The sequence below is a fragment of the Salmo salar genome, chromosome 29 (genome assembly GCF_965601325.2).
Source record: "Salmo salar chromosome 29, fSalSal1, whole genome shotgun sequence".
In the NCBI taxonomy this organism is placed as follows: domain Eukaryota; kingdom Metazoa; phylum Chordata; class Actinopteri; order Salmoniformes; family Salmonidae; genus Salmo; species Salmo salar.
This window is the reverse complement of record NC_138319.1, coordinates 7,988,944-8,005,459: the sequence shown is the minus strand read 5'-3', so window position 1 is coordinate 8,005,459 and position 16,516 is coordinate 7,988,944. Positions and strand designations below refer to the sequence as shown.

The following is a 16,516-nucleotide window of genomic DNA, read 5'->3' as shown; positions in this document are numbered from 1 at the left end:
TCTGGATCCCGGACGTCCTGACAGAAGTCCTCCCTGTTCACCCACGACTGAGTGGCCAGGCACGACTCCACAGACGACAGAGCCTCTTCCCCCTCAAGAGGATGAAAAGATTTAGCATGGGCCCTCGGATCCTCAAAAATGTATACAGCAGCACAATCGAGAGCATTTTGACTGGCTGCATCACCGCTTGATATGGCAAATGCACCACCCTCGACTGCAAAGCTCTACAAAGGGTGGTGTGGACGGCCCAATCCATCACTGGGGCCGAGCTCCCTGCCATCCAGGACGTCTACATCAGGCTGTGTTAGTTAAAGTACCGATACGGCTTCTACCCCTTAAGCCATATAGCTGTTAAATATTTAATTAAATGGTTATGCAGACAATCTACATTGACCCTATCTTGCACTGACTGTATGCACACTCACAAGACTATACACTGACCAGCCAATGTATTGGGAACACCACCCCATTCATGAAGATGAATCGCTCCAACAGACAGTGAGTCACATGGCTGTGGATCGCTATATAAAGCACACAGACAGGGATCGAGGCATTCAGTTACTGTTCGATTGAACATTAGAATGGGAAAAATGAGTGACCTATGTGGCTTTGAGCGTGGTATGATTGTTGGTATCTCAGAAACAAACAAAAAACATACAGTCAGCGGCAGTCCTGCGGGCGAAAACAGCTTGTTGATGAGAGCAGTCGAAGGAGAATTGAAAAAATCGTGCAAGCTAACAGGAGGGCCACAAACAGACAAATAACGGCATAGTACAACAGTGGTGTGCAGAACAGCATCTTGAAATGCCCAACTTGTCGATCCTTGTCACAGATGGGTTATCCTCTCTAGGGTATGTGGGACGAAATCGTCCCACCTACTCAACAGCCAGTGGAATCCCGTGGCGCGTTATTCAAATACCTTAGAAATGCTATTACTTCAATTTCTCAAACATATGACTATTTTACACCATTTTAAGGACAAGACTCTCGTTAATCTAACCACACTGTCCGATTTCAAAAAGGCTTTACAACGAAAGCAAAACATTAGATTATGTCAGCAGAGTACCCAGCCAGAAATAATCAGACACCCATTTTTCAAGCTAGTATATAATGTCACATAAACCCAAACCACAGCTAAATGCAGCACTAACCTTTGATGATCTTCATCAGATGACACCCCTAGGACATTATGTTATACAATACATGCATGTTTTGTTCAATCAAGTTCATATTTATATCAAAAAACAGCTTTTTACATTAGCATGTGACGTTCAGAACTAGCATTCCCACCGAACACTTCCGGTGAATTTACTAAATTACTCACGATAAACGTTCACAAAAAACATAACAATTATTTTAAGAATTATAGATACAGAACTCCTTTATGCAATCGCTATGTCCGATTTTAAAATAGCTTTTCGGCAAAAGCACATTTTGCAATATTCTGAGTAGATAGCCCAGCCATCATGGCTAGCTATTTTGAACCCCACCAAGTTTGGCCCTCACCAAACTCCGATTTACTATTAGAAAAATTTGATTACCTTTGCTGTTCTTCGTCAGAATGCACTCCCAGGACTTCTACTTCAATAAGAAATGTTGGTTTGGTTCAAAATAATCCATAGTTGTGTTCAAATATCCTCTGTTTTGTTCGTGCGTTCAAGACACTATCCGAAGGGTGATGAAGGGTGACGCGCCCGACGCGTTTCGTGACAAAAAATTTCTAAATATTCCATTACCGTACTTCGAAGCATGTCAACCGCTGTTTAAAATCAATTTTCATGCCATTTTTCTCGTAGAAAAGCGATAATATTCCGACCGGGAATGTCCTTTTCGGCAAACAGAGCAAAAAATCACAAAGACGGGGGCGGCCAGGTCACGCGCCTAAGCCCACAGTCCCTTGATCGGCCACTTGAGAAAGGCGATAATGTGTTTCAGCCTGGGGCTGGGATGACGACATTCTGTTTTTTCCCGGGCTCTGAGCGCCCATGGACGACGTAGGAAGTGTCACGTTAGAGCAGAGATCCTTTGTAAAAGATAGAGATGGCAAAGAAGTTCCAGAAATGGTCAGACAGGCCACTTCCTGTAAAGGAATCTCTCAGGTTTTGACCTGCCATTTGAGTTCTGTTATACTCACAGACACCATTCAAACAGTTTTTGAAACTTTAGGGTGTTTTCTATCCATATATAATAAGTATATGCATATTCTAGTTACTGGGTAGGATTAGTAACCAGATTAAATCGGGTACGTTTTTTATCCAGCCGTGAAAATACTGCCTCCTAGCCCCAACAGGTTAAATCGGGTACGTTTTTTATCCGGCCGTGCAAATACTGCCCCCTATCCCCAACAGGTTATTGCAGCAAACGACCACAATGGGGTCCACTCCTATCAGCTAAAACCAAGATGTAGTGGCTCCAGTGGGCAAGCGATCACCAACACTGGACAACTAAGGAGTGGAAAAACATTGCCTGGTCCAACGATTCCCCAGTTCCTGTTGCATCATGTTGATGGCAGAGTCAGGATTTGGTGTAAGCAGCATGAGTCCATGGACCCATCCTGCCTGGTGTCAACGGTACAGGCGGTGGTGGTGGTGGTGTACTGGAGTGGGGAATATTTTTTAGGTCCCTTGATATAAATTGAGCAACGATTGAAAGCCACAGCGTATCTGAACATTGTTGATGACCAAACCCAATAGAGCTTATTTGGGATGAGATGGAATGGGTTATTCGCAGCATGAATGTACCGCATTCCAATCTGCAGCAACTGTGTGATGCCATCGCTTCAGCATAGATCAACATCCCTGGGGAACGTTTCCGACACCTTGTAGAATCCATGCCCCGATGAATTCCAGCTGTTCTGGAGACAAAAAAGGGGGTACTAGTTGGGTGTACCTAATCAACTGGCAGGTGAGTGTATATACGCACTTCATACAGTACACACTCACTCACACTACACCGACACGCTCACAAATCCCCACCACACACACATAACACACACATGCATACCGACACAACACACATATACAAACACACTTCCACTCTTCTTACTCTTATTATTATCTATCCTGATGTCTAGTCACTTTATCCTGCCTTTATGTACATATCTAGCTCAAATACCTTTTACATCTGCACATTGATATGGTTTTGGTACTCTCTGTATATAGCTTCATTTTTGTGTGTTTTATTCCTCGTGTTACTATTCATTTTTTTTTCTTTTTTTTACTTTGCATTGTTGGGAAGGGCTTGTAAGCAAGCATTTCACGGTAAAGTCTACACCCATTGTATTTCGGAGAATGAGACAAGTACGATTTTATTTGAGATATTTAGCTGGCAAACATTAGTAGTGAATTTCAAGAGTAACATGATCTTGTGCTGCACAACAGTGGATCTTCACGTCACGAAAGCTTCCGTTTGCTCTTTGTAAACAAACATACCATGTGGCTGGCTCAATCAGCTCTTTGTGGAATGGCTGCATAATGAACAAGTAATGCAAAAGTTTAAATGAAGAATGCGATCTGTTTATCTATTAACCTAGTGCACAAGATGACTGCACTTTATACGGTATACCGTCCAAGCCTAATGCCTGCTCTGCACTCCTGGCTCAGTCAGTCTGTAGAGGGAGTGACCAGAGCAGAATGGTTCCTGGTTGACAGCATGCACACATGTTCTCCCTGTTCCCCTCCCTTTCTCTCTCTGCACCAGCGCCTGCCTCACTCATCACCCACAGTTCTCCAAAATAATTGACCACTGTGTGATTTACTTCCGCACTCAACACAAACTTCACATTGGTTCAGTTTGAATGGGTATGAATACTGAGACTGAGACTTCTCTCTATACTTTAGGCCAGGGCTGTGAGAGCTAGAAAGCTCAGAGGGCCAGTAGGGCTCAGGTTTTCTGTATGGTCGGAGTGTTCTGAAATTGAGACTTTAAAGCTGGTTCCGACATTTGTTTTTTTAAATCAGAATGTATTTAACTTTGTTATTTTGAAGTGTTGCTACCAGCCATCATCCCCTTAAGAAAAACTCACATGGAAATCAAGTCAGAAAAATAATTCCAAATGCCAGACTGAAAGAGTGTGCGTGTCTGAGCGTGTGCATGTGTGCACGCTACAGTGTTATGAATGCTTGACTCATCCAATGCTGTTAGTGGTGACGTGTGGCATTTAAAGAGTTTTGTTAATTAAGAGGACGGCAGAATTGAAAGTCTTCTTTGGTGCTAAAGTGGGAAGACGGAAGCATGATATTGTCAGCAGCCATCCAATTAAAATGTAGAGTTTAAAAATACATCTCTGACTAGCTACCAACCACTCTGTTTCTTTGACACTGGGCATCTAGCTATACCACCGCTGCTTAGTCTATATTGCTTAAATGAAACCAAACATGAACTCAAAGGTACAATCTGCAATATTTACTGCTCTCCAATGGTAATTGGAATCCATGGTATATATACACTCAGGATTGTGACTTTAACTGTACTGTACCATATGCATCAGGCAGACTGGAGTTGATAGATACTGTTATAGAAACTTTACATACATGTTGTACTTACCTACTTAGAGTACAGTGTTTATACATGTGAAGTCAGCCAAGTGAATAAGGTGAATTCATGTATATATTTAATGATGACTACGTCCCAAATGCGATTCTATTCCCTATATAGTGAACTACTTTTGACAAGGGACCATTGGGCTCTCATCAAGAGAACTGCACTAGGGGACAGGGTGCCATTTGGGACGATGTAGCTCGATGTTTGTTTTCAATGAGGGAAATATCTTGATCAAACCTCCAGCAGTAGCAAGCCAGAGACCAATTAGATACTTCTCTCTGCTACAGGCTGGCACAGCGGTCTAAGGCACTGCATCTCAGTGCTAAAGGCATCACTACAGACCCTGGTTCGATTCCAGGCTGTATCAAAACTGGCCGTGATTGGGAGTCTCATAGGGCGGCGCTCAATTGGCCCAGCGTCATCCGGGATTGGCTGACAAGTAGCCTAGTGGTTAGAGCGTTGGGCCAGTAACCAAAAGGTTGCTAGATAGAATCCCCGAGCTGACAAGGTAAAAATCTGTCATTCTGCCCCGAACAAGGCAGTTAACCCCCTGTTCCTAGGCCGTCATTGTAAATAAGAATTTGTTCTTAACTGACTTGCCTGGTTAAATACAGGCTAATGAATGAATCTATAAGTATCTCTCCTGATTGAACACACAACACACACTCAGTCAGCCCTCTCCTGATTTAAAGAATGCATTTTAGCATATTTCCTCCATACATGAAGGGCACATTTTGGCATTTGCTGTATGATTGATGAGAAACTCCATATTGCAAATTTACTAGACGTTCGCGAATGTTTGTAAAATTCACGGACGCGGCGGGCCATGCAATGGGGCCAGATCTTCCGGGAAGTCATCGAACGAACTCTCTCGGACATTTGGTTTCTGTTTTATAAAATGTTCAAATTTTGGTCATTTTTCCGCTGTCCCAGTAAATTCCAGCAGATGGCGAATGGAATCTTATTGCAAATGTACAAAACATCACCAATCACGACATGGCCATTTCTCCTAAATGGAAAAGACTTCGAAGATGAAACTTGGTGAGCATAGGTTTGGCATAATGGGCAGTTAGCCCCGAACAAGATCGCATCGAGGCCTCAACGCTTTTTGAGTTAAGGCCATTTTTCTGTGATTAAAGGTCAAAAACGAAAATAGAGCGCTAATTTGACCGCTTCACGTCAAAGTACATGAACCTACGGTGTCAGGAAAAAAGAACCAGACATTTATCTATCGTAATTTAAGAGAAATCGTACAATGTAGAATTGGTGATGTTAAAAAAAAAAACAAACAAAAAAAAAAAAGAGTTACAGATCCAGTTGCAGCGTGTTCAGAAGTATCCGTTAAGGTGGGTTTCGGAGCTCTGCGAGATTTCTGTGATTTTCTGTGATTTTCTGAAATAACACACACTCATTCAACCCTCTGTAAATAAGTCAGTTCTTAACATATAGACTTAAAACTCAATATTCTATAAGAGCTTACACCAAGGAGGATATGTGTTTACTTTCAGCTTCCTGTGTCAACCGGAAGTGCCTTAAAATGGGGTCATAGGGGCTGTTTCGAAGGATTAAAAAGGTCAGATCTTTTCAAAACTTCAAATGTGTGATTAGGCAACCCTCATGAACTGTAAATCTGTCATTTCTCCAAGCAGATGTCAAAGAAAAGCGCTCTCTCTCTCTCTCACACACACACACACACACACACACACACACACACACACACACACACACACACACACACACACACACACACACACACACACACACACACACACACACAGCAAGGATGGGGTGACACAGTGTGGGGCTTAAAGACACACAGAGCCTGCAATGGCATTACCATAATCTCTAGGCTGTGCCGAGTTCAACGAGATGCCCCGCTTGACCGTAGCTCGCTCGGTCTGAGCGCAGCGACCATGAAAAAAAGTATGCCCAAAATGAAGCCTGGCCCTAAATTTCAGGTGCTTTTGGGTGACAGCGGGAGAACCGTTAGGGTTAGAAGCAAAATTCAACCTCAGGAACGTTCTTGAGGTCCTCCCGATCTGTGCCAGCCTAACTTTGACCATGTGGCATTAACCCTTAATAAGGGAGGTCATCATAAGTATTCAGTGTCCCGCCAGGTTTAGCCTATCTGTCTCTGTTAAAACCCTATATCCTCCCAATTCACTAAACTACCAAGCAAGCCTATAGTCGAGCCCTAATCTGTGATCCCAACCCAATACTCTAGCGCCGGGATAGGCTGCTCCAGTCCTGGATGGCCAAAATCACTTTTTGATTGGTTCTGCAGGGCAGATAAAAGACAGACTTACTTATTCAGTTTTACTTACAAAACTGATGTGATCAGTTTTGGAAGTTCCCAGAAACCGCTCATTTCCTGAAGTGTTTAGCTGTAAATGTTGTGTTCCCAGGTGCAGGAGCCAGAGATAGACAGGCAGCTGATCGAGATGTCTCCGGTGCTTCAGAAGCTGACGGACTTTGAGGACGCCATTGGTGTTATGTTCACGCACTGTCGCCTGTTGGCCAAATCTTTCACACTGAGGACCGTATGGGAGGGGTGTGTGTGTGAGCGTGTGCATGCGTGCGCGTCATTAAGAATATTCTCTCATAACTCTCATAACAGTGCTAAAACACCCCCATTAGTGTACATCTCTATATCTTTAGCTAGGTCCTCATTTTCCACTAGTGCTCTGGTCAAAAGAAATGCACTATATAGGGAATAGGGTGCCATTTGGGAAGCAAACTATATATCCCCAGCCTTGTTCAGTATGAGACATCTAGTCTACAGTAGGAGTGTCTTCCAGTCTTCAGAGCTTTGTGCACATAGTCACAGGGCCTGCTGCCTGCCTCTCCGCCCAGTCCATCCTCCATCCCAATCCAGTAGTGATGGATGGACTGGTGAAATCATTGATTTTATAAAGTTGCTGACATTTCAATCAGGTCGATTTCAATTGGGTGAAGAACTGCTGTGTTTCTCTTCCCTGCTTATGTCATGGCTAGTTGGCCCAATGCCTAATCCTGTGGCTTTTACAGCCTGTGTAGTCCTCCCAGGGTACACTAAAGCCCCTCTCCAGCCATGGCCCGACTCCGCTAGGGAGGTCACAACCCCACTCCCCCATGGGAAATTGAGTTTTTAAATGTTGTTGATTATATTTACTGGCTGGCCCGTGGCTTTGGTTGTTAATCCTTCTCTCTCATGCGAATAGAGTCATTCTCTTTCTCCCTCTGTTAATTTGTCTCTCTCTCTCTGGGATTTATTGGCATGGGAAACATGTTAACATCTCTCTCTCTCTCTCTCTCTCACTCTCTCTCTCTCTCTCTCTCTCTCTCTCTGTCTCTGTCTCTGTCTCTGTGAGGTCTTGGAGGCCCATTTCACTTGATTTAATTTATATTCATAGTTTGTAGTTTAAGTTAATAAGTTAGCTTTTTTTATGTTTTAAGCCATTACTTGCAGGGAGTGTATTATGTATATTTACAGTAAGCATGCACACATTTTGTTAGCTTACTTTATTAAAGGTTTATTTTAATTCTGACACATTTATTGTGTTGTTGTTGACACATTTTTTCGAATACTGTCTGAGATATTGTTAGACTTGATTTGACCCTAGAGGTAATTTCAGATGCCAACATCGGTAACATTTTCTCCAAATGCTTTTATATTAAATCAAACTGCATGTTTAAATCAATGGTGAAATCATTGATTTTATAAAGTTGCTGACATTTCAATCAGGTCGATTTCAATTGGGTGAAGAACTGCTGTGTTTCTCTTCCCTGCTTATGTCATGGCTGTCTAGGACCAGTGGAGATGTGGAATCAGGAGCAGGAGACAGAGGGCCGGAGCAACAGTGTTTTAACCTATATGGGCTAGGTGGGACGTAAGCGTCCCACCCGTGGTGCACTCCATCAACAGCAGGTGCATTTCAAGAGCGGCAAATTTGAATCCAAATAAATGTCAAAATTCAAATTTTTCAAACATACAACTATTTTACACCCTTTGAAAGATAAACATCTCCTTAATCTAACCACGTTTTACGATTTCAAAAAGGTTTTACGGCGAAAGCATAAATTTAGAGTATGTTAGGACAGTACATTTACAAGAGTTGTGTGTAATGTTTTGTCAATTCAAAGACAGGGTCACCAAAACCATAAAACCAGCTAAAATGATGCACTAACCTTTTACAATCTCCATCAGATGACACTCCTAGGACATTATGTTAGACAATGCATGCATTTTTAGTTCTATCAAGTTCATATTTATATCCAAAAACAGCGTTTTACTATGGCATTGATGTTGAGGAAATCGTTTCCCTCCAATAACCGGCAGTCAAGTCAGCACCACAAATTAAATAATTAAAATTAGAAAACATTGGTAAAATATTATATTGTCATTTAAAGAATTATAGATTTACATCTCTTGAACGCAATCAACTTGCCAGATTTAAAAATAACCTTACTGGGAAATCACACTTTGCAATAATCTGAGCACTGCGCCCAGAAAAATACGCGTTGCGATACAGACTAGCCGTCATGTTGGGGAGATCTAAAATCGAAAATACTATGTAAATAATCCATTACCTTTGATTCTCTTCATCAGATGTCACTTCCAGGTATCACAGGTCCATAACGAATGTAGTTTTGTTCAAAAAAGCTCATCATTTATGTCCAAAAATCTCCGTCTTGTTAGCACATGATCTAAGCCAGCCGGACTTCTCGTCATGAACGAGGGGAAAAAATATATTTACGTTCGTTCAAACATGTCAAACGTTGTATAGCATAAATCATTAGGGCCTTTTTTAACCAGAACATGAATAATATTCAAGGTGGACGAATGCATTCTCTTTTATAACGTATTGGAACGAGGGTACCCAACATGAACTCGCGCGCCAGGTGTCTAATGGGCCATCATCGTTCCATGGCTCTTGTTCGGTCAGATCTCCCTCCAGAAGACTCAAAACACTTTGTAAAGGCTGGTGACATCTAGTGGAAGCAATAGGAAGTGCCAAAATATTCCTCAGCCCCTGTGTTTTTCAATGGCATAGGTTTAAAGGTAATACAACACATCAGGTATCCACTTCCTGTCAGAAAATGTCTCAGGGTTTTGCCTGCCAAATGAGTTCTGTTATACTCACAGACACCATTCAAACAGTTTTAGAAACTTTAGAGTGTTTTCTATCCATATATAATAAGTATATGCATATTCTAGTTACTGGGTAAGATTAGTAACCAGATTAAATCGGGTACATTTTTTTATCCAGCCGTGCAAATACTGCCCCCTAGCCCTAACAGGTTAATAATAATTGCAAACGCAATAGCCGTAGGGCACAGGGCGCGTGGCGAAGTCCGCCAGGGGAAAAACACGTTCCCAAAATAAACACACTGGAAAAAAGCGCACGGGGCGCAGCCCGGCAATACAATAGACAATAACAGCGAAAAAAACAGCTTATGCTCGCAACTGTCCTGAGTGGACAATAAACAATCCCGCACGAGAACCCAAACTGAAAATACACACTAAATAACCCCCCACTAATGACAGACACAAAACAGGTGCGGGATAGACAGACAAAACCAAAAGACACAGAAACAACGATCGGTGGCAGCTAATAGGCCGGCGACGACGACCGCCGAGCGCCGCCCAACCAAGGAGGGGCGCCACCTTCGTTAGATACTGTGACAGTACCCCTCCCCTGACGCCGGCCTCGTGGACGGCCCGTAGGGCGAGGCGCCGGCCGATCCGGACGGCGACGGTGGAATTCTTGTAGCATAGGTGGATCTAGAATGTCCGTCGTCGGAACCCAGCACCTCTCCTCCGGACCGTACCCCTCCCAGTCCATGAGGTACTGCAGGCCCCTTACCCGACGTTGGGAGTCCAGGATGGCTCGGACTGTGTACGCCGGGGCCCCCCGAATGTCCAGGGGGGGCAGGGGGACCTCCAGCACCTCATCGTCCTGCAGCGGACCAGCTACCACCGGCCGAGGAGAGACACATGAAACGAGGTGTTAATGCGGTAATATGAAGGGAGTTGTAACCTGTAACACACCTCGTTTATCCTCCTCAGGACTTTGAACGGCCCCACAAACCGAGGACCCAGCTTCCGGCAGGGCAGGCAGAGAGGCAGGTTCCGGGTCGAGAGCCAGACTCTGTCTCCCGGATTATACACGGGGGCGTCACTGCGGTGGCGGTCAGCGCTCTCCTTGTGTCGTTCACAAGCCCTCCTTAGGCACTCCTGGACACCATTCCAGGTCTCCTGAGAGCGCTTCACCCATGCCTCCACCGCAGGAGCCTCCGTCTGGCTCTGTTGCCATGGCACCAGGACCGGCTGATACCCCAATACCACCTGGAAGGGTGACAGGTTGGTAGAGGAGTGGCGCTGAGAGTTCTGGGCCATCTCGGCCCATGGCACGAACTGCGCCCACTTCCCTGGCCGGTCCCGGCTATACGACCGCAGGAACCTGCCCACATCCTGGTTAATGCGCTCTACCTGCCCATTACTCTCGGGGTGGAACCCCGAGGTCAAGCTGACCGAGACCCCCAGCCTCTCCATGAACAATCTCCACACCCTGGACGTGAACTGGGGACCCGATCAGATACGATGTCCTCGGGCACCCCATAGTGCCGGAAGACATGGGTGAACAGGGCCTCCGCGGTTTGCAGGGCCGTAGGAAGACCGGGCAAAGGGAGCAGACGGCAGGACTTAGAGAACCTGTCCACAACGACCAGGATCGCCGTATTCCCCTGGGACGGCGGGAGATCCGTGAGGAAATCCACCGAGAGGTGAGCCCAAGGCGGTTGTGGAACGGGGAGGGGCTGTAATTCCCCTCGAGGCAGGTGCCTAGGAGCCTTGCACTGAGCGCATACCGAACAGGAAGAGACATAACGCCGAACATCCTCAGCCAAGGTGGGCCACCAGTACCTTCCCTTCAGGCCCCGCACTGTCCGTTCCACCCCAGGATGACCCGAGGAGGGTAGAGTGTGGGACCATCGGATAAGGCGATCGCGAACACCAAGCGGAACGTATTTCAGGCCCATGGGACACTGGGGTGGAGTGGGTTCTGACCGACCCGCCCGCTCGATGTCCGCATCCACCTCCCATACCACTGGTGCCACCAGACAGGAGGCGGGAAGTATGGGAGTAGGATCGATGGTCCGCTCCTCGGTGTCGTAGAGATGCGACAGTGCGTCAGCCTTCCGGTTCCGGGAACCTGGAATGTACGATAGGGTAAAGTGAAACCTCGTAAAAAAACATGGCCCACCTTGCCTGACGGGGATTAAGCCTCCTCGCTGCCCGAATATACTCCAGGTTACGGTGGTCGGTCCAGATGAGAAAAGGGTGACGTGCCCCCTCAAGCCAATGTCTCCACACCGTCAAAGCCCTGACCACGGCTAACAGCTCCCGGTCCCCCACATCATAGATGCGCTCCGCCGGGCTCAGCTTCTTAGAAAAGAAGGCACATGGGCGGAGCTTCGGAGGAACGCCCGAGCGCTGCGATAGCACAGCTCCTACCCCAGCCTCGGACGCGTCCACCTCCACTATGAATGGCAAAGAGGGGTCCGGATGCGCCAGGACGGGTGCGTTGGTAAACAGAACCGTTCAGATGATGGAAGGCTCTGTCCGCCTCTGCTGACCATCGTAGCCACACCGGCCCCCCCTTCATCAGTGAGGTAATGGGAGCCGCCACCTGGCCAAAACCCCGGATAAACCTCCGATAATAATTAGCGAACCCCAAGAACTGCTGCACCTCCTTGACAGTGGTTGGGGTTGGCCAATTACGCACAGCCGTCACGCGGTCACACTCCACCTCCACCCCCGAGGTGGAAATGCGATATCCTAGAAATGAGACGGCTCGTTTGGAGAACTCACATTTCTCAGCCTTGACGTATAGGTTATGCTCCAGCAGCCGCCCAAGCACTTTACGCACCAGGGACACATGCTCGGCGCGTGTGGCGGAGCAAATCAGGATGTCATCGATGTACACCACCACACCCTGCCCGAGCATGTCCCGAAGGACCTCGTCCACCAAGGATTGGAAGACAGCGGGAGCGTTCTTTAACCCATACGGCATGACGAGGTACTCATAATGGCCTGATGTGGTACTAAATGTGGTTTTCCACTCGTCTCCATCTCGGATACGCACCAGGTTATACACGCTCCTGAGATCTAATTTCGTGAAGAAGCGCGCCCCGTGAAATGACTCCACTGCCGTAGCAATGAGAGGTAGCGGGTAACTGAAACCCACTGTGATAGCATTTAGACCTCTATAGTCAATGCATGGGCGCAGTTCTCCCTCCTTCTTCTTCACGAAAAAAAAGCTTGAGGAGACGGGGGACTTAGATGGCCGAATGTATCCCTGTCTCAAGGACTCAGTGACGAATGTATCCATAGCCACTGTCTCCTCCTGAGACAGAGGATACACGTGACTCCTAGGAAGAACCGCGTCGGCCTGGAGGTTCATCGCACAATCCCCTCGTCGATGGGGGGGTAATAGAGTCGCCTTCGTCTTACTGAAGGCGATAGCCAAATCGGCATTCTCTGAGGGAATGTGCACGGTGGAGACTTGGTCTGGACTCTCCACCGTAGTCGCACCGATGGAAGCTCCTATGCACCTACCTGAGCACTCCCTCGACCACCCCGTAAGAGCCCTCTGCCTCCACGAAATCTGAGGGTTATGCGTGGCTAGCCAGGGGACTCCCAGTACCACCGGAAACGCTGGGGAGTCAATGAGGAACAGGCTGATACGCTCCTCATGACCCCCCCACGTCTGCATAACCAGTGGCACTGTGACCTCCCCTACTTGGCCTGACCCTAGCGGTCGACTATCTAGGGCGTGCACGGGGAAGGGGTGGTCCAGCTGAACCAGGGGAATCCCTAACCTCTTCGCTAACCCACGGTCCATAAAACTCCCAGCTGCATCTGAATCGACTAGTGCCTTATAATGGAAGTGAGGGGGAAAATCAGGAAAACAAACGGAGGTGTACATGTGGTCGACAGGGGGCTCTGGGTGTGGCTGGTGCAGACTCACCTGGGGGGTCGAAGTAGTGCTCTGCCTGCCCTCCGAACTCCCGGGGGTACCTCTCCAGCACCGGCCCACAGTGTGTCCTCTGCGCCCACAGCGGGTGCAGGAGAGACCCCCCCCTCCGGTCCGCAGCCCCCCCTATCTCCATGGGCTGTGGAGCGGGAGGACTGGGAGGCAGAACGAACAGGCCCCGACTGGAACGTCCCCGGGCAGCCAGCAGGTTGTCCAGTCTAATGGACAAATCCACCAGTTGGTCTAGGGTGGAGGCGTTGTCCCTACAGGCCAGCTCCCGGCGGACGTCCTCGCAAAGGTTACACCTATAGTGGTCTATCAAGGCCCGCTCGTTCCACCCCGATCCAGCGGCGAGAGTCCGGAATTCCAGGGCGAAATCCTGAGCGCTCCTCGTCTCCTGTCTCAAATGGAATAGCCGCTCACCCGCCGCCCTGCCCTCCGGGGGATGATCGAAAACCGCCCGGAAGTGGCGGGTGAACTCAGGGTAGTCGCACCGAGCCGAGTCTGGGCCATCCCAGACCGCATTGGCCCATTCCAGGGCTCGACCCGTGAGACACGAGACGAGGCGGACGGTCGCCAGGTATAGTTTCAATTGGAGCAAGAACCCCTTGCACCCAGCGGCCGTCCCATCGAACTCCCGGGGAGTAGTAATCCGGATACCGCCGGCGCCCGCTTCAGTGGGTGTGTGTAGGGGCGCAGGGTGAGGGACCGGAGCTGTCCAGCTGGGGAAGCACCTTTCTCCCAGTTCTCCAACCGGGCCAACACCTGGTCCATGGCCGAGCCTAGGCGGTGGAGGAGGCTGGCGTGTTGAGAGACCTGCTCAGCCATGGACGGCGCTTCTGTTCCTGCTGACTCCATAGTGGTGCGGGATTCTGTCACGGCTGTCTAGGACCAGTGGAGATGTGGAATCAGGAGCAGGTGACAGAGGGCCGGAGCAACAGTGTTTTAATAATAATTGCAAACGCAATAGCCGTAGGGCACAGGGCGCGTGGCGAAGTCCGCCAGGGGAAAAACACGTTCCCAAAATAAACACACTGGAAAAAAGTGCACGGGGCGCAGCCCGGCAATACAATAGACAATAACAGCGAAAAAAACAGCTTACACTCGCAACTGTCCTGAGTGGACAATAAATAATCCCGCACGAGAACCCCAACTGAAAATACACACTAAATAAACCCCCACTAATGACAGACACAAAACAGGTGCGGGATAGACAGACAAAACCAAAAGACACAAAAACAACGATCGGTGGCAGCTAATAGGCCGGCGACGACGACTGCCGAGCGCAGCCCGACCGAGGAGGGGCGCCACCTTCGTTAGATACTGTGACAGCTTATTACCTTTCATTGGAGGTTTTCATCGCTTGCGACTTACAGTAGAAAATGGTGTTAAAAAATGGGTGATTTTAATTTGTCTGCAGAGTGCAGACAATGTGTTTTTGAATAAGTCAGCTTTGATTCACACTTGTCTCGAGTTACCCTGTTGCCTTTGGTGTTTCAGTTTCAAGTTTCATGTTTTATTAGTTGTACAGGATACACTTGGTATATACACCGTCCAACGAAAGGCTTACTTGCACGTTCCTTCTCAACAATGCTACATCAATAAGAAATAATAAAAGATAAAAATACGAACATAAAGCTAATTGCTCAGTAGAATGGAATAAACATTTTAGCGTGTTTTACTGCTTTATCGGGTTCGGGGCTAGGGGGCAGTATTTGCACGGCTGGATAAAAAACGTACCCGATTTAAACTGGTTACTACTCTTGCCCAGAAATGAGAATATGCATATAATTAGTGGATTTGGATAGAAAACACTCTAAAGTTTCTAAAACAGTTTGAATGGTGTCTGTGAGTATAACAGAACTCATATGGCAGGCCAAAACCTGAGAAGATTCCATACAGGAAGTGCCCTGTCTGACAATTTGTTATCCTTCTGCGGCATCTCTATCGGATATACAGCATCTCTGCTGTAACGTGACATTTTCTAAGGCTTCCATTGGCTCTCAGAAGGCGCCAGAAATTGGAATGACGTCTCTCCAGTCTCTGGGCGAAAAACAGCAGGAGATTTTGTGAGTGGTCAGGCTGAGAACAGTGACACTGGAGATGCACGTTCATGTGAATTCTCCATGTTTTTCTTTCTCTCTTTGAATGAATACAACGTCGCCCGGTCGGAATATTATCGCTATTTCACGAGAAAAATCGCATAAAAATTGATTTTAAACAGCGTTTGACATGCTTCTAAGTATGGTAATGGAATATTTTGAAATTTTCTGTCACGAAATGCGCTCGCACGTCACCCTTCGAATACTGACTTGAACGCACGAACAAAACGGAGCTATTTGGATATAACTATGGATTATTTCGAACCAAAACAATATTTGTTGTTGAAGTAGAAGTCCTGGGAGTGCATTCTGATGAAGAACAGCAAAGGTAATCCAATTTTTCTTAAAGTAAATCTGAGTTTGGTGAGGGCCAAACTTGGTGGGTGTCAAATTAGCTAGCCGTGATGGCCGGGCTATCTACTCAGAATATTGCAAAATGTGTTTTCGACGAAAAAGCTATTTTAAAATCGGACACCGCGATTGCATAAAGGAGTTCTGTATCTATAATTCTTAAAATAATTGTTATGCATTTTGTGAACGTTAATCGTGAGTAATTAACTTCTCTAGGGCCAGTGGGATGATTTCGTCCCACCTACGTAACAGCCAGTGTAATCCCGTGGCGCGTTATTCAAATACCTTAGAAATGCTATTACTTCAATTTCTCAAACATATGACTATTTTACACCGTTTTAAAGCCAAGAATCTCGTTAATCTAACCACACTGTCCGATTTCAAAAAGGCTTTACAACGAAAGCAAAACATTAGATTATGTCAGCAGAGTACCCAGCCAGAAATAATCAGACACCCATTTTTCAAGCTAGCATTTAATGTCACATAAACCCAAACCACAGCCAA

The 16,516-nt window shown here is 46.9% G+C and overlaps 1 pseudogene; it reads left to right on the top strand.

Moving 5' to 3' along the window:
• Window positions 1–16,516, top strand: part of LOC106590047 (ribonuclease 3-like) — a 160,822-nt pseudogene that overhangs the window by 105,467 nt on the left and 38,839 nt on the right.